A 19,515-nucleotide genomic window follows, 5' to 3' on the forward strand; every position below is an offset into this window, starting at 1 on the left:
ATCGTATTCGCCTTTAAAGATTTGGCGACATTACTTATTTGGTGAAAGGTGCCATGTATACTCGGATCACAAAGTCTCAAATTGTAACACCCGAACCCGAGACCATTGCCGTGTCGGACACGAGGGTTAACAAGCCAAGTTCACATGGTTTGCCCACCAATTTGACATTTCCAGTCAGGCTGGAAGACTGCATCACCGTCGCCTTAAAAATCATATCTCGAGTTTCAAAACTCGGAAACTGGTTTCGTAAATTTTCCCTGAATTTAGACTCATATATCCATCCATGGATTTATTTCTAGAATTTTGGATGGGCCAATTGGTACAGTTTATTAGTTAAAGTCACCCATGTTACAGGGATCGACTGCTCTGACCTTCGCGCGGTATAACTTGAATATCTCTCTGTACAGGGCTTTAATGCTGGTGTCGTTTGTTTCTAATGAAACTAGACTCAAAATGGAATCTGTACATATAAGGTATGTCGCATAATTCTTTCTGGATAATTTATAGTAAATTTTAAAGTTGCGACAGGGAACCCAGAAACCGTTCTGGCCCTGTCTCACAATAGCATTAATATCTCTTAACATGTAACTCCTATGACCATTTCGTTTCTTCCATATGAAAATAGACTCATCAAGGTTAATTTACATAGCTTATTCACTATTTAATTCCATTTCTACGAATTTTGGTGATTTTTCACATTCACGTCACTGCAGCTGGCAGCATCTGTTTTTAAGGTAGGTCTTACCTATTTGGTAGTCTCCATGAACCAACTAGTCTTTGCCATACATAGGTTCATATATGATCATTTTAACCATGCCAATGGCTGATCATATGACCAACATTCCCATTTCCAAGCCATAGCCACATCATGACACCAAATATATACATACAAACCACAATTATTCTAAGTTCATGTTCCCTTTTCGAGCCATTTTCGCATGGCCGTACATACTTACATCACCACATATTTAACAAACAAGGGGTAGTCCTATACATGCCATTTCAAGTTCAACCAAGAATTTATACCAAAATGGGGGCTTGATAGTGTGGATGACTTCGACTTCAACGATCCCGAATCCGATTGCTATCGAGCGAAATCTAGAAAACTGAGAGCCAAAGCAATGAGTAAGCATTTTTATGCTTAGTAAGTCTCAAGGAATATAATCAACTCTAATTACAGCAATACATTCACATAGTTAAATGCATCATTTCATTAATGCGCATTCACATAATCATACTTACTTTACCATCCCAACTCTTATGTTCATACACAAATAACGGCTTCATTAAGGCCGATAACTCGCTTCCATCATAGGAGCGGATATTCATACGCTCTTACTCCTAGCGCAAAGCACACACACGCACTTACCTTATCATTGGGAAATTTCACAAGTGCATTAGCTGAAATTTTCCAGCAAGCTCATAATTTTCAAATCACATACCTTCGGAGTTTATCCGGATGTCGGTACTGCGTTCAATCGCCTTCGACATAGCCCGGTTATGGTAACCCGCACCAAGGCCAACGGACTTTACCCGGATATCACGATTTGCACAAATGCCTTCGGTCTTAGCCCGGATTTAACAACTTGCACGAATGCCTTCGGTCTTAGCCCGGATATAGCTACTAGCACAATTGCCTTCGGTCTTAACCCGGATATAAATTTCAGCATAATTGTCTTCTGGCTTAGCCCTGATATCATTCAATTTCTCATGCACACATACATCAATAATCATTGGACATACATATTTCATTTTCGTTACTAAGGCTCAAACACAATTATAATCATTAGCATATTCGCCGGGACTTAGCCCGGTGGAATTCAAATACTCATACACACATGATCAATAATCATACACATCCATGTTTCATCTTACATAATTCAAGTAAGATCACTTCTTGAGGACTTACCTCGGATGTTGTCGAACGGCTTTTTCGGCTATTCGATCACCTTTTCCTTCCCCTTGTCCAATTGTGGCCCTCTTAGCTCTTGAGCTAATTCAAACAAATTCAATTTATTAAAACCTCATTGTGCTTGCTTATGGCGAATATGACAAGGATTTTAAATGGTCATATGGCCACTCTTTAGCTTGAATACACAATGGTCATGCACATTTTATACTACATCAAGCAATTCAATACAATTTATTTGAGCATCAAGGAAATGCTAAGGCCTTCAATAGGCTACCCAAAGCCGAATATTCATGTACATGTTGAGGCCAATTATGCACTTAATACCTCACAAAAACAGCATGCATTTTACTAGTTAATGCTTTGCATATTGTGGCTCAAAACTTATAATATAGCATCAAGCACTTATATGTGTGCTAGGTCAATTGTGCTTGAAATTTCACAATTATTCTTCAACATCTTCTTCTTTAAACCAACTTATTCATCACTTACTTCATAGCCAAAACATCATGTGCAAACATATATATACAATATGAGCATGGTCAATTTTCAAGGTGTCCATAGCCATCCAAAATACAAATTTTAACTAACATGCAAGAAGCATGAACCATGCTCATGAATGGCCGAATATGACAATCATGCTCCTTTTCAACTTCAATCATGATAAATCAAAAGAAGGCTCAAATCTTGCTCAAGAGTAGACAATCCATCATTGCATGCATCATCATCAAGCTTCACACTTAGCATGCAATGGCTTTATCACCATAACAACTTTGGCCAAATACCATTTCCATGGCTTAACAAAGATTTGAGCCATGGCTAACATGCACATCAAGTTAGCAACCAAAACATGCATGAAACTCCTAACACAACCTCATACATACCTTAATCTTGATGCAAACTTGGCCAAATCTCCTTCTAGATCTCTTCCAAACCAAGCATGAAGCAAAAATCCTCCTTCTTCCTTAGTTTTGGCTCAAAGAAAGGATGAACAAAATTTTTTCTTTCCTTCTCTACAACTCACGGCAATGGGGGATTACCACACTCACACACATTTTTTTTTCATTTTTATCACCCATACACCTTTGTTTATTATTTCACCCTAATGCACCAACAAAACATGTTTCATGACATGTTTAGCCCATCCTCCTTGTCATGGCCGCCACCACCTATAAAGGGGGAATTTGACATGCAAGTCCATTATTTTGCATGCATGCTTTAATTAGTCATCACACATTTCCTATCATACTTTCAAAGTTCATTACTAAGTCCTTTCTTGTGGAATTCACCCTTATAACACTAAATCAATCATCATAAAATGTCATACATGAGCACACACATATTATAGGCATCAAAATAAATTTTAATTATTTTATGCCTCGGTTTTGTGGTCCCGAGACCACCTTCCGACTAGGGTCAATTTTGGGTGTCACAACTCTCCCCACTTAAGAAATTTTCGTCCCCGAAAATCTTACCGATAAATAGGTTTGGATATCGCTTTTTCATAGAGTTCTCGGTCTCCCAAGTAGCTTATTCTATCCCGTGCTTGAGCCATAACACTTTTACTAGCGAAACCCGCTTGTTTCACAACTCTTTCACTTCTCGTGATAGGATACGAATCGGTTCTTCCTCATAACTCATATTAGCTTGAATTTCAATTTCTGATGGACTAATCACGTGCGATGGATCGGATCTATAGCGTCGAAGCATCGAAACGTGAAAGACATCGTGAACCTTTTCGAGTTCAGGGGGCAAAGTCAAACGATATGCCACCGGATCGACTCGCCGGATATCTCATATGGCCCAACAAACCTCGGCTCAACTTGCCCTTACGGTAGAATCTGAGTATCTTTTTCCAAGGCGATACCTTGAGGAACACTTTATCACCCACCGATACTCGATATTCTTACGCTCAGATCCGCTGCACGACTTCTCGACGATCGGAGGTTATCTTCGACTTTCACGGATTACTTTCACTTCTGCTCAAAGATCCCTAATCAAATCCACCCGAAAATCTTGCTTTCACCGAGCTCACCAAAAACAATGGTGTACGGCATTTACGATCGTACAAGGCCTCGTAGGGTGCCATTTTAATACTTGATTGAAAGTCGTTGTTGTAAGCGAATTCAATCAACGGCAAATACCGCTCCCATGAACCACTAAACTCGAGGACGCAACATCTTAACATATCCTCAAGTATCTCAATTATCCGCCGGATTGACCATCGGTTTGAGGGTGAAAGGCGGTGCTGAAATGCAACTTGGTACCCAAAGCTTCTTGCAACTTTTTCCAAAATCGCGAGGTAAATCTCGGATCTCTATCGACACGATGGAAATAGGCACCCCATGTAATCTCACAACTGAGAAACGTACAATTCCGCTAATTTGTCCATTGAAAAATCCGTGCGTCACGGGACAAAGTGGGCCGACTTAGTCAATCGATCTACCACGACCCAAACCGCATCCTTCTTACTTGTCGACAATGGCGGTCCGGATACAAAGTCCATTGTGACTCGATCCCATTTCCACTCGGGTATTGTGATTGGTGAAGTAATCTCAAGGCACCGATGTTCCGCTTTCACTTGTTGACATATTAAACATCTTGAAACAAAGTCGAGATGTCTCGCTTCATACCATGCCACCAAAACCGACGTTTCAAATCATTGTACATCTTCGTACTCCCGGGTGGATTGCCATTCGGCTACAATGGGCTTCATTGAATTATCGAAATGAGTTCAAATTCTTTGGGACACACCGACGACTTTTGAACCTCAAACAATCGTCATCGTCGATTTGAAACTCCGAGTCCTTGTTCGAACACACGCAGCCCGCTTTTGCAACCAACTCGTCGTCGACTTTCTCGAGCTTCTCGAATTTGGTGTGTCAATAATGGTTTGGCTTTCAATTCAGCCACTAACACACCGTCGGATCGGACGGACAAGTGCACATTCATCGCTCGTAAAAGTGAATAACGATTTACGACTCAAGGCATCCGCAACCATATTCGCCTTTCCCGTGATAGTCAATGATCACTCATAATCCTTTAACAGCTCGAGCCAACGCCTTTGTCGCAGATTTAAGTCTCTTTGGGTCATCAAATATTTGAGACTTTTGTGATCCGAGTATACATGGCACCTTTCACCAAATAAGTAATGTCGCCAAATCTTTAAGGCGAATACGATGGCGGCCACTCGAGATCATGAGTCGGATAATTTTTCTCATGTGGCTTTAATTGCCTCGACGATAGGCCACAACTCGACCTTCTTGCATTAATACGCAACCTAACCCAAGTAGAGAGGCGTCGCTATAGATGACAAACTCCTTGCCGGACTCGGGTTGCACTAGAATTGGGGCTTCACCAAATAAGTTTTAGTTGATCGAAACCTTTTGGCATTTCTCTGTCCATTCGAACTTAACGTCCTTTTGGAGAAGCCATCATCGGCGTGGCTATCGTTGAGAAGCCTTTACAAATCGTCGGTAATAACCTAAGAAGCCCAAAAAAGTCTCAACCTCGAGAATATTTCTGGAGGCTTCCAATTAAGTATGGCTGAAATTTTATTCTGCCGACTCGAATACCCGATGCGTATACCACATGACCCAAGAAGCTAACCTCTCTTAACCGTAACTCACACTTGTCAACTTAGCATATAATTGCTTGTCCCGTAAAATTTGCAAAGCACTAACCGTAGGTGTTCAAGATGTTCGGTCTCATTTCTTGAATAGACCAAGATGTCATCAATGAACACGACTACTAATCGATCCAAATATGGTCTAAAGATCCGATTCATTAAATCCATAAATACCGCAGGGCATTAGTGAGCCCAAACGGCATCACTAGGAACTCATAGTGACCATATCTCGCTCAAGGCGGTCTTGGGCACGTCCAATCTCGGATTCGCAATTGATAGTAGCCCGATCTCAAATCTATTTTCGAGAACACCGAGGCTCCTTCAGCTTGATCGAACAAGTCGTCAATACGTGGCAACGGATATTTGTTCTTTATCGCCGCTTTATTAAGTCGACGATAGTCGATGCACAACCGCATGGTTCCATCCTTCTTTTCACGAACAACACCGGGCGCACCCTAAGGCGAAAAACTCGAAGCGAGCAAAACCTCTATCCACCAATTCTTGCAATCGAGCTTCCAACTCCTTTAATTCCGTTGGTGCCATACGATACGGAGCTATCGAAATTGAGTGGTACCAGTACCAATTCGATGCCAAATTCTATTTCCGAACAGTGGTAAACCCAATTCTTCAGGAAAACATCCGGTATTCACAAACCACGGCACAGATTCGGTTTCTTTTCGATTCCTTGTCATCGAAAGCACGACGCTGTGCACGCTTCGCACTCTTTTCTTACATATTTTCGGGCCAACATTGCCGATATTACACCGGCAACCCTTTAAGTCCGTAGACTTAACCCGAATTATCTCGTTATTCGCAAGACCTCAAATCGATAGTCTTGCTTTTGCAATTTACGACCGCATCGTGCATGGTCAACCCATCCAAACCAAGAATAACGTCGAATTCATCGAACGGCAAAAGCATCAAGTCCGCCGGGAAACAAGAACCTCGGAACACTAGGAGACTTTTCTTGCACACTTTGTTGACAAGCACGTAATGACCCAAGGGGTTTGACACCCGAATTACAAACTCAGTAGACTCAATAGGCAAAGTCTTACTGGATGCTAAGGTTTCACATATATAAGATTGAGTAGAACCAGGGTCAATCAACGCAATCACTTTAGTATTGAAAAGGGTGAAAGCACCGGTAATGACATCCGGAGAGGCGGATCCTCGCGGCGCCAGATGGCATAAGTCCTCGCAGGAGCACGAGCCTCGATCCGATGGTAGCATCTCTAGATCCTCTCGACCGCCAATCGACATTGCCCATATTTCTAGGTGGCCTACCTCGGCGATGGTAGCACCCGAGTTTCCACTCGACTCACATTCTGCTCAAGCTTCCTGCAATCCTTCCTAAAGTGGTCGGCCGATCCACACTTATAGCAGGAGTGATCACGAAACCAACAAATCCCGAATGCCATTTGCCACAATGTTGACACTCCGCCTCTCTCGTGATCATTTCCACCATCGGGCGATCAAGTGACTCGTGTGGTCACAGGGTCGATCGCGTCCTCGCCTAAAAAGCCCAAAGCGCCTCTAGACCGGTTCACATCATCTCGAAATCTCTTCTTGCTGTTGAAGAGACTTTCCGAGGACCTCTTCGAATTCTCCAGTTCCCACATCAGCTTTTTGTTTCTCCTTTCTAAGCTCTTCGACTTTACAAGCTTGCTCAACAAGTACTACGATCTCTCGTATTTCGAGAATGCCAACGAACATCCTTATATCATCATTCAGCCCATCCTCGAAGCATTTACACATAATAGCTTCGGACGAAATGCATTCTCGCGTGTATCAGCTAAGCCTCACAAATTTTCGTTCATAGTCGGTAACCGACATAGAACCTTGCTTAAGATCAAGAAATTCCCAAGTCACTTGCTCTCTAGGTACCACAGAAGTCAGAGTACTCCACCAATAGTAGGTGGAATCACGTAGCAAGGAGATGGTACACTTTAAGCATTCATCGGGTGTACAAGATAGCTCATCGAGCACCCGGATAGTGTTGTCCAACCGAAATTCAGCTCGTTCGGCATCATCATCATCCGTAGCTTTAAATTCAGTGGCCCCATGTTTTCGAATCCTATCGACTGGGGGCTTACTTGACCTTATTTGGTCGATTCTGGGAGGTATTGTAGGTGCGGGGTTGCATTTGTCGGGAATGGAGGTCGTGGGACAGTAGTGTTAGTTCGAATGTATTGATTAAACCATTCGTTCATCACACTATAAAAGGCTTGCCTAGCCTCATCATTCGGATTGCTGGCCATAGGTTGAGAGTCCGCCGGCGCTGTCCCTTGTGCGGGAGCAGGCGCCACACTCTCCACATCATCAGCTATTGCTCGGTTGGGATCGGGACCCATTGCTATAAACAAACTCAAAGTCAAATTGTCAGAAATCACCACACTATCGATTCATCATTTAATGGCATGTATAGCTAGACCCCAAACACCTCACGGTAGTCCTAGAATCGACTAAACCGTGGCTCTGATACCATAAAATTGTAACACCCCGAACCCGAGACCATTGCCGGTGTCGGACACGAGGGGTTAACAAGCCAAGTTCACATGGTTTGCCCACCAATTTGACATTTCCAGTCAGGCTGGAAGACTGCATCACCGTCGCCTTAAAAATCATATCTCGAGTTTCAAAACTCGGAAACTGGTTTCGTAAATTTTCCCTGAATTTAGACTCATATATCCATCCATGGATTTATTTCTAGAATTTTTGGATGGGCCAATTGGTACAGTTTATTAGTTAAAGTCACCCATGTTACAGGGATCGACTGCTCTGACCTTCGCGCGGTATAACTTGAATATCTCTCTGTACAGGGCTTTAATGCTGGTGTCGTTTGTTTCTAATGAAACTAGACTCAAAATGGAATCTGTACATATAAGGTATGTCGCATAATTCTTTCTGGATAATTTATAGTAAATTTTAAAGTTGCGACAGGGAACCCAGAAACCGTTCTGGCCCTGTCTCACAATAGCATTAATATCTCTTAACATGTAACTCCTATGACCATTTCGTTTCTTCCATATGAAAATAGACTCATCAAGGTTAATTTACATAGCTTATTCACTATTTAATTCCATTTCTACGAATTTTGGTGATTTTTCACATTCACGTCACTGCAGCTGGCAGCATCTGTTTTAAGGTAGGTCTTACCTATTTGGTAGTCTCCATGAACCAACTAGTCTTTGCCATACATAGGTTCATATATGATCATTTTAACCATGCCAATGGCTGATCATATGACCAACATTCCCATTTCAAGCCATAGCCACATCATGACACCAAATATATACATACAAACCACAATTATTCTAAGTTCATGTTCCTTTTCGAGCCATTTTAGCATGGCCGTACATACTTACATCACCACATATTTAACAAACAAGGGTAGTCCTATACATGCCATTTCAAGTTCAACCAAGAATTTATACCAAAATGGGGGCTTGATAGTGTGGATGACTTCGACTTCAACGATCCCGAATCCGATTGCTATCGGCGAAATCTAGAAAACCGAGAGCCAAAGCAATGAGTAAGCATTTTTATGCTTAGTAAGTCTCAAGGAATATAATCAACTCTAATTACAGCAATACATTCACATAGTTAAATGCATCATTTCATTAATGCGCATTCACATAATCATACTTACTTTACCATCCCAACTCTTATGTTCATACACAAATAACGGCTTCATTAAGGCCGATAACTCGCTCCATCATAGGAGCGGATATTCATCTTCTCTCTTACTCCTAGCGCCAGCATAAGCACACCGCACTTACCTTATCATTGGGAAATTTCACAAGTGCATTAGCTGAAATTTTCCAGCAAGCTCATAATTTTCAAATCACATACCTTCGGAGTTTATCCGGATGTCGGTACTCGTTCAATCGCCTTCGGACATAGCCCGGTTATGGTAACCCGCACCAAGGCCAACGGACTTTACCCGATATCACGATTTGCACAAATGCCTTCGGTCTTAGCCCGATTTAACAACTTGCACGAATGCCTTGGTCTTAGCCCGGATATAGCTACTAGCACAATTGCCTTGGTCTTAACCGGATATAAATTTCAGCATAATTGTCTTGAGGCTTAGCCCGGATATCATTCAATTTCTCATGCACATACATCAATAATCATTGGACATACATATTTCATTTTCAGTTACTAAGGCTCAAACACAATTATAATCATTAGCATATTCGCCTTCGGGACTTAGCCCGGTGGAATTCAAATACTCATACACACATGATCAATAATCATACACATCCATGTTTCATCTTACATAATTCAAGTAAGATCACTTCTTGAGGACTTACCTCGGATGTTGTCGAACGGCTTTTTCACTATTCGATCACCTTTTCCTTCCCTTGTCCAATTGTGGCCCTCTTAGCTCTTGAGCTAATTCAAACAAATTCAATTTATTAAAACCTCATTGTGCTTGCTTATGGCCGAATATGACAAGGATTTTAAATGGTCATATGGCCACTCTTTAGCTTGAATACACAATGGTCATGCACATTTTATACTACATCAAGCAATTCAATACAATTTATTTGAGCATCAAGGAAATGCTAAGGCCTTCAATAGGCTACCCAAAGCCGAATATTCATGTACATGTTGAGGCCAATTATGCATTAATACCTCACAAAACAGCATGCATTTTACTAGTTAATGCTTTGCATATTGTGGCTCAAAACTTATAATATAGCATCAAGCACTTATATGTGTGCATCACACAATTATTCTTCAACATCTTCTATCATACTTTCAAAGTTCATTACTAAGTCCTTTCTTGTGGAATTCACAATCATTCCTTTTCATAACACTAAATCAATCATCATAAAATGTCATACATGAGCACACCATATTATAGGCATCAAAATAAATTTTGAAACTCCTAACACAACCTCAATTATTTTGCAAACTTGGCCAAATCTCCTTCTATGCATGAAGCAAAAATCCTCCTCGGTTTTGGCTCAAAGAAAGGATGAACAAAATTTTTTCTTTCCTTCTCTACAACTCACGGCAATGTCCACTCACACACATTTTTTTTCATTTTTTATCACCCATACACCTTTGTTTATTATTTCACCCTAATGACCAACAAAACATGTTTCATGACATGTTTAGCCACCTTCCGACTAGGGTCAATTTTGGTCCTTTCTTGTGGAATTCACCCTTATAACACTAAATCAATCATCATAAAATGTCATACATGAGCACACATATTATAGGCATCACCCGACCAAATATTTGATGATCCAAAGAGACTTAAATCATGACAAAGACGTTGGCTCGAGCTGTTAAAGGATTACGAGCTGGTCATTGACTATCACCCGGGAAAGGCGAATGTGGTTGCGGATGCCTTGAGTCGAATCATTATTCGCTTACGAGCGATGAACGTGCACTTGTCTGCTTGATCCGATAGTGTGTTAGTAGCTGAATTGAAAGCCAAACCACTATTGATACATCAAATTCGAGAAGCTCGTAAAGTCGACGACGAGTTGGTCGCAAAACGGGCTGAGTGTGTTCAACAAGGATTCGAGTTTCAAATCGATGATGACGATTGTTTGAGGTTCAAAAGTCGTCTGTGTGTTCCAAAGAATTGAACTCATTTCGATAATTCAATGAAGCCCATTGTAGCCGAATGGCAATCCACCCGGGAGTACGAAGATGTACAATGATTTGAAACGTTGGTTTTGGTGGCATGGTATGAAGCGAGACATCTCCGACTTTGTTTGAGATGTTTAATATGTCAACAAGTGAAAGCGAACATCGTGCCTTCAGATTACTTCACCAATCACGATACCCGAGTGGAAATGGGATCGAGTCACAATGGACTTTGTATCCGGACTGCCATTGTCAGCAAGTAAGAAGGATGTGGTTTGGGTCGTGGTAGATCGATTGACTAAGTCGGCCCACTTGGTCCCCATACGTACGGATTTTTCAATGGACAAATTAGCTGAATTGTACGTTTCTCAGATTGTGAGATTAAACGGGGTGCCTATTTCCATCGTGTCGGATAGAGATCCGAGATTTACCTCGCGATTTTGGAAAACGTTGCAAGAAGCTTTGCGTATTGTTGCATTTCAGACCGCCTTTCACCCCAAACCGATGGTCAATCCGAGCGGATAATTCAGATACTTGAGGATATGTTAAGATGTTGCGCCCTCGAGTTTAGTGGTTCATGGGAACGGTATTTGCCGTTGATTGAATTCGCTTACAACAAAACTTTCAATCAAGTATTAAGATGGCACCCTACGAGGCCTTGTATGGTCGTAAATGCCGTACACCATTGTTTTGGACCGAGCTCGGTGAAAGCAAGATTTTCGGTGGATTTGATTAGGGATGCTGAATGAAAGTGAAAGTAATCCGTGAAAGTCTCAAGATAGCCTCCGATCGTCGGAAGTCGTGACGCGGACTGAAGCGTAAGGATATCGAGTATCGTGGGTGATAAAGTGTTTCTCAAGGTATCGCTTTGGAAAAAGATACTCGATTCGGTAGTAAGGGCAAGTTGAGCCCGAGGTTCGTTGGGCCATATGAGATATCCGAAATGAGTCGATCCAAGGGCATATCGCTTGATTTTGCCCCGAACTCGAAAAGGTTCACGATGTCTTTCACGCTTCGATGCTTCGACGCTATAGATCCGATCCATCGCACGTGATTAGTCCATCGAAATTGAAATTCAAGCTAATATGAGTTATGAGGAAGAACCGATTCGTATCCTATCACGAGAAGTGAAAGAGTTGTGAAACAAGCGGGTTCCGCTAGTAAAAGTGTTATGGCTCAAGCACGGGATAGAAGAAGCTACTTGGGAGACCGAGAACTCTATGAAAGAGCGATATCCAAACCTATTTACGGTAAGATTTTCGGGGACGAAAATTTCTTAAGTGGGGAGAGTTGTGACACCCAAAATTGACCCTAGTCGGAAGGTGGTCTCGGGACCACAAAACCGAGGCATAAAAATAATTAAAAATTTATTTTGATGCCTATAATATGTGTGCTCATGTATGACATTTTATGATGATTGATTTAGTGTTATAAGGGTGAATTCCACAAGAAAGGACTTAGTAATGAACTTTGAAAGTATGATAGGAAATGTGTGATGACTAATTAAAGCATGCATGCAAAATAATGGACTTGCATGTCAAATTCCCCCTTTATAGGTGGTGGCGGCCATGACAAGGAGGATGGGCTAAACATGTCATGAAACATGTTTTGTTGGTGCATTAGGGTGAAATAATAAACAAAGGTGTATGGGTGATAAAAATGAAAAAAATGTGTGTGAGTGTGGTAATCCCCCCATTGCCGTGAGTTGTAGAGAAGGAAAGAAAAAATTTTGTTCATCCTTTCTTTGAGCCAAAACTAAGGAAGAAGGAGGATTTTTGCTTCATGCTTGGTTTGGAAGAGATCTAGAAGGAGATTTGGCTAAGTTTGCATCAAGATTAAGGTATGTATGAGGTTGTGTTAGGAGTTTCATGCATGTTTTGGTTGCTAACTTGATGTGCATGTTAGCCATGGCTCAAATCTTTGTTAAGCCATGGAAATGGTATTTGGCCAAAGTTGTTATGGTGATAAAGCCATTGCATGCTAAGTGTGAAGCTTGATGATGATGCATGCAATGATGGATTGTCTACTCTTGAGTAAGATTTTGAGCTTTCTTTTGTTTTATCATGATTGAAGTTGAAAAGGAGCATGATTGTCATATTCGCCATGATGCATTCATGAGCATGGTTCATGCTTCTTGCATGTTAGTTAAAATTTGTGTTTTGGATGGCTATGGACACCTTGAAATTCGCCATGCTCATATATGTATATATATGTTTGCACATGATGTTTTGGTTATGAAGGAAGTGATGAATAAGTTTGTTTAAAGAAGAAGATGTTGAAGAATAATTGTGAAATTGTAAGCATATTCGCCTAGCACACATATGAGTGCTTGATGCTATATTGTAAGTTTTGAGCTACAACATGCAAAGCATTAACTAGTAAAATGCATGCTGTTTTTGTGTGGTATTATGCATAATTGGCCTCAACATGGACAAGTATATTCGCCTTGGGTAGCCTATTGAAGGCCTTAGCTTTTCCTTGATGCTCGAATAAATTGTATTGAATTGCTTGATGTAGTATAAAATGTGCATGACCATTGTGTATTCAAGCTAAAGGGTGGCCATATGACCATTTAAATTCCTTGTCATATTCGCCATAAGCTAGCACAATGAGGTTTTGATAAATTGAATTTGTTTGAATTAGCTCAAGAGCTAAGAGGGCCACAATTGGACAAGGGAAGGAAAAGTGATCGAATAGCCGTAAAAGCCGTTCGACAACATCCGAGGTAAGTCCTCAAGAAGTGACCTTACTTGAATTATGTGGAATGAAATATGGATGTATTGATTATTGATTTATGTGTGTATGAGTATTCGAATGATACCCGGCTAAGTCCCAAGGCGATTATGTTAGTGATTATAATTGTGTTTGAGCCTTAGTAACGAAAAATAAATATGTATGTCCAATGATTATTGATGTATGTGTGCATGAGAAATTGATTGATATCCGGCTAAGCCCAAGACAATTATGCTGGAAATTATAACCGGGTTAAGACCAAGGCAATTGTGCTAGTGGCTACATCCGGCTAAGACCGAAGGCATTCGTATGAAGTCATTCTATCCGGCTAAGACCAAGGCATTTGTGCAAATCGTGATATCCGGGTTAAGTCCCGTGAGGCCTTGGTGCGGGTTACCATAACCGGGCTATGTCCCGAAGGCGATTGATCGAGTAGCGACATCCGGTTAAACTCAAGGTATGTGATTTGAAAATTATAAGCTTGCTGGAAAATTTCAGCTAATGCACTTGTGAAATTTCCCAATGACAAGGTAAGTGCGGTGTGTGCTTTATGCGCTAAGAGTAAGAGCGTGTGAATATCCGCTCCTATGATGGAACGAGTTATCGGCCTTAATGAAGCCGTTATTTGTGTATGAACATAAGAGTTGGGATGGTGAAGTAAGTATGATTATGTGAATGTGCATTAATGAAATGATGCATTTAACTATGTGAATGTATTGCTGTAATTAGAGTTGATTATATTCCTTGAGACTTACTAAGCATAAAAATGCTTACTCCGCGCTTTGGCTCTGGCTTTTCTAGATTTCGCCGATAGCAATCGGATTCGGGATCGTTGAAGTCGAAGTCATCCACACTATCAAGCCCCCATTTTGGTATAAATTCTTGGTTGAACTTGAAATGGCATGTATAGGACTACCCTTGTTGGTTTAAATATGTTATGATGTATATGTATACGGCCATGCGAAAATGGCTCGTAATAGTGAAGTATCAACTTAAACTATTTGCGGTTTGTATATATATATATGGTGTCATGATGTGACTATGAATTAGAAATGGGAATGTTGGTCACATGATCAGCCATTGGCATGGTTAAAATGATCATATGTGGACCTATGTAAGGCAAGACTAGTTGGTTCATGGAGACTACAAAATAGGTAAGACCTACCTTAAAAACAGATGCTGCCAGCTGCAGTAACGTGAATGTGAAAAATCACCAAAATTTGTAGGAATGGTATTAAATAGTGAATCAGCTATGTAAATGAACATTGATGAGTCTATTTTCATATGGAAGAAACGAAATGGTCATAGGAGTTACATGTTAAGAGATATTAAAGCTATTGTGAGACAGGGCCAGAACGGTTTCTGGGTCCCCTGTCGCAACTTTAAAAATTTACTATAAATTATCCAGAAATAATTAGGAGACATACCTTATATGTACAGATTCCATTTTGAGTTTAGTTTCATTAGAAACAAACGGCACCAGTATTAAAGCCCTGTACAGAGAGATATTCAAGTTATACCGCGCGAAGGTCAGAGCAGTCGATCGATGTAACATGGGTGACTTTAACTAATAAACTGTACCAATTGGCCCGACCAAAAATTCTAGAAATAAATCCATGGATGGATATATGAGTCTAAATTCAGGGAAAATTTACAAAACCAGTTTCCGAGTTTTGAAACTCGAGATATGATTTTTAAGGCAACAGTGACGCAGTTTTTCCAGCCTGACTGGAAATGTCCAATGAATGGGCAAAACAAGTGAACTTGGCTTGCTAACCCCTCGTGTCCGACACCGGCGATGGTCTCGGGTTCGGGGTGTTACAGTGTGTGCGTACTCTATATATATATATATAAATATCTCCAATCGAACAATTATATGGAGGGTGTGTCTCCATCGAGTGAGTATGGACAGCGGATCGGGTAAGTACCTTGAGCTCGTGACGAATAGGTAATACGTTCATGCTTGGGGTTGAATTTGGTAAGCCTTAAATCTATGTGATGATTGAAAATGTATGGTTGTGCTGGAAAATGAGTTAATGTGTAAAAATGCTTGATTATCTTGTTGTGTAGAATATGAAATGTGGATGTATGAATTGGTGCGAGATTGGACCGAAAGGTCCGAGGTATTATGGTATAGATTCGATATGGACGAGTACCTAGCCTCATTTGTTGTACATGTAGTAGTAACTTTATCGTGGATTGACGAATGCTTATGACTTACTGAGTTGTAAACTCACTCGGTGTTTTCTTGTCACCCATTTTAGGTCTCTTGGACTCGTATTGTTATGCGTGCTCGAACCGTCGTTGAAGTCATCACACCGCTGAAATCTTGTGGTATTGTTTTTTGTTGTTGAAGAACATTTGGCATGTATAGGCTATTATATTTTGTCGAATTGTGGGTTGTAAACTTTAAGCCATGTGAAAATGGCCTATGTGGTCGTCGAGTGGGATGCTAGAACCTATAGCCACGAGTCTTAGAAACTCAAATTTTGTTAAGGTGGCCATAATTTGTGTCATGTATGATGGATGATTAAGGCCAAGGAAAAATTCATGAAATTGGCATAGTCTACTGCAGTAACTGTTGCGGACAGCAGCAGTGAGATGAGATTGAAAAATCACTAAAAATAGTAGAAGTAGAATTAAATAGTGAGTAAATTATGGAACTGATCCTTGATGAATCTATTTTATATGGACGAAACGAAACAACCATATGAGCAGTATACTGGGAGATATTAAAGTTCTCGTGAGACAGGGCCAGAACGATTTCTGGGTCCCCTGTCGCGACTTTGAAAATTTACTATAAATTATCCAGAAAGAATTAGGAGTCATGCCTTATATGTACAGATTCCATTTTGAGTCTAGTTTCATTAGAAACAAACGACACCAGTATTAAAGCCCTGTACAGAAAGATATTCAAGTTGTAACGTGCGGAGGTCAGAGCAGTCGATCCCTGTAACATGGGTGACTTTAACTAATAAACTGTACCAATTGGCCCAACCAAAAATTCTAAAAATAAATCCATGGATGGGTATATGAGTCTAAATTCAGGGAAAATTTACGAAACCAGTTTCCGAGTTTTGTAACTCGAGATATGATTTTTAAGACGACGGTGACGCAGTTTTCCAGCCTGTCCAGAAATGCCAAATTGGTCGGTACTTTAAGAGGATTTGTCTCGTTAACCCCTCGTGTCCGACACTGGCGTCGGTCACGAGTTAGGGGTGTTACAAATTCGCCATGATATATCTGATCTATGCATAATATCATGAAAAATGGATACAAATTTTTTACTGCTACTTAGTATCGGCAATAGGTCTAAAAAAGTATCTAAAAATATCAAATTTAGATATTTGTACCACATCGTCAAGTAAGGAACCATGGCATATATGTTTGGAATAGATTCCGTTTTGAGAGAGTTGAAAAAGCACTATCTCGTTGAAAGGTTCTATACATCCACCCTTTCTCAACGCATTTCTTTAGACAAAGACTCCATTTTTTCCGCTTTTTGGATGGTAAATATTTTTCAAAACATAGAGTGTGAATCAAACCCATGTTTGAATTGAAATTGAGTTATTGATGCAAGTTCTTCTCTTCTGAATCAGATGGATTCATATTTGAAAGAGGTTGACAATAAGTTCTTTCAAAATTGACTATTTGTCCCTCTGTTAGAGGTGTTCGAAATGTCGCAATCAAGTAAATAGCTCTACTGAACTAATGGATCGATCGAATTGCAAACCGGAAAGATTTGTACAAGTTATACCTTTTGTCACCACTTAGTGGAAAATCATTAGATATGAATATGTTAGATACCGCGACTCGATTGGTGAAGGTGAAATAGTATCTCTCCCAAAAAGCATGTTTTTTTTACCACCGCACAAAGAAAATATTTTGTTACGAATGAACAAGATATTGAGGAATTGTCCATTCATAAAATCATAGTTATTGATACGGGCCTTTTCCACATAAAAAGGGAATCTTTTGTTACAATAGAAGTAGAAGTGATGTGGATTATTCAAGAATCGAAGTCGATTTGCTTTATAAAAAGAAGATATCAATGAACTTCTATGAAATGGTTTCTCGGGATTCAGCCAATTGTCTTGATCGTGGGATATCATTGAAAAATAGGAATCCATGTTATCAAAAGATTTCCGGCGATTATTTCTAGTATGGAATGAGTCAATCATCCACTTTGGTATCTTATTGACCAAAAAGATCAAGAATTTCAGTTTTTAAGAAGTATTATGATCATCCAATAAGAAAGGTTTCAATTTTTTCAAATGAATGATTTGAAGACCTATTGATTCTAACAACTGATTGCAAAGTTGATCATTCGGACCTTTCAATTCATAGATATGAATCTCAGACCTATGAATGGGGATAGTCCCGAAACTCACAAAGAAAAAAGGAAGTGAGTTAGACAAAAAGAGAAGAAACTTCGACAAAAAGAGAAGTAACTTGGACAAAAAGAAACGAATATTGATTAATACGTAATCGATCGAATAGTACTTGAAAATGGTTTTTCTGCTTAGAAACAAAATGTTCCAAATGCTCTTGGAAATTCTTGCTCCATTGGACCATTTGTATCTATATGCATTAGGATCCCGATTCATGGATCTCTCGGTCCAAGAAATCAAAATAAGAGGATCGAACCATTTCTTTTGACTCTTTTTCAAATTCGATAAATGTTGGTTGATCGTGTATTTCATTATAGTTCTATGATTCAGAGTATCGTTTCCTATTTGATCCCTTTGAATTCCATATTCGAAGTTGCGATCGAATCAATTCTTTTTAATGAATCGATTCAATACATTTCTTATGTACCCATAGGTGCTATATTGGATTTGAATCAGATTTCGGATCAATCTATCTTGATTGACTGCCTCCATTATGTTGTTGCTAGCAAATTCCACTATTTTTGGTTTTGGATCTTCCAAATCATTCTCACAGGAGATCCGAACCCATTTTTTCTAATCATTCGATAAAAAGATTCATTTTCTTCATAAAAAATAGAAGGTAGAGCCGATAAAGATTTCTTTTTCGATTCATCCCTGGAGTTTAATACCTTATTCAAGAATTGTTTTTGATCCAATCCGTAGGAATCAATAGAAAAGGCAAATCCCTTATAGTACATCAGATCCAGCTCGGTTACTGATAGAGTGAATAGATCTGCCATTTCTTGAAATCTCTCTTCTGATTCAAAGTCATGGTGTAACGTGTATCCCCTCCTGTTCTGGTTATTGAATAGATGAAATAAATCAAAAAATGGATTTTGTTCAAGAATGAAATCTTATTGGAACTACCCGTTCATCCTTCGGAACCATATCACATCCCGGATCTGATGAAATAGGATGAATTAAGACGGTATTTTGTAAATACATAATTATCTTGAATATATTAACTATTTCTTTATTTTTTGATCGCCTAGAAGGGACAAAAGAAACATCTTGTTCTTTCTTCAACAATTTCTGATCTCTAGTGTACCTCTTAGTAGGGTTCGAACCCAGATGAACTTTTGACCATCTATCAGAGAAAAAAGAACAAATGGATCTTGTAGGATTCCCAAGAAATTCTTTGATTTCTTCCTGAAGCAGATGATTATTCATCAGCTTCTCATGTTCCGTGAATAGCTGGGACATTG

General features: G+C 39.9%; 1 pseudogene; it reads right to left on the reverse strand.

Moving 5' to 3' along the window:
• LOC128293215 (protein Ycf2-like) overlaps positions 1-19,515 on the reverse strand; it is a 39,809-nt pseudogene that overhangs the window by 18,931 nt on the left and 1,363 nt on the right.

This window comes from Gossypium arboreum, chromosome 5, assembly GCF_025698485.1.
Source record: "Gossypium arboreum isolate Shixiya-1 chromosome 5, ASM2569848v2, whole genome shotgun sequence".
Lineage (NCBI taxonomy): Eukaryota > Viridiplantae > Streptophyta > Magnoliopsida > Malvales > Malvaceae > Gossypium > Gossypium arboreum.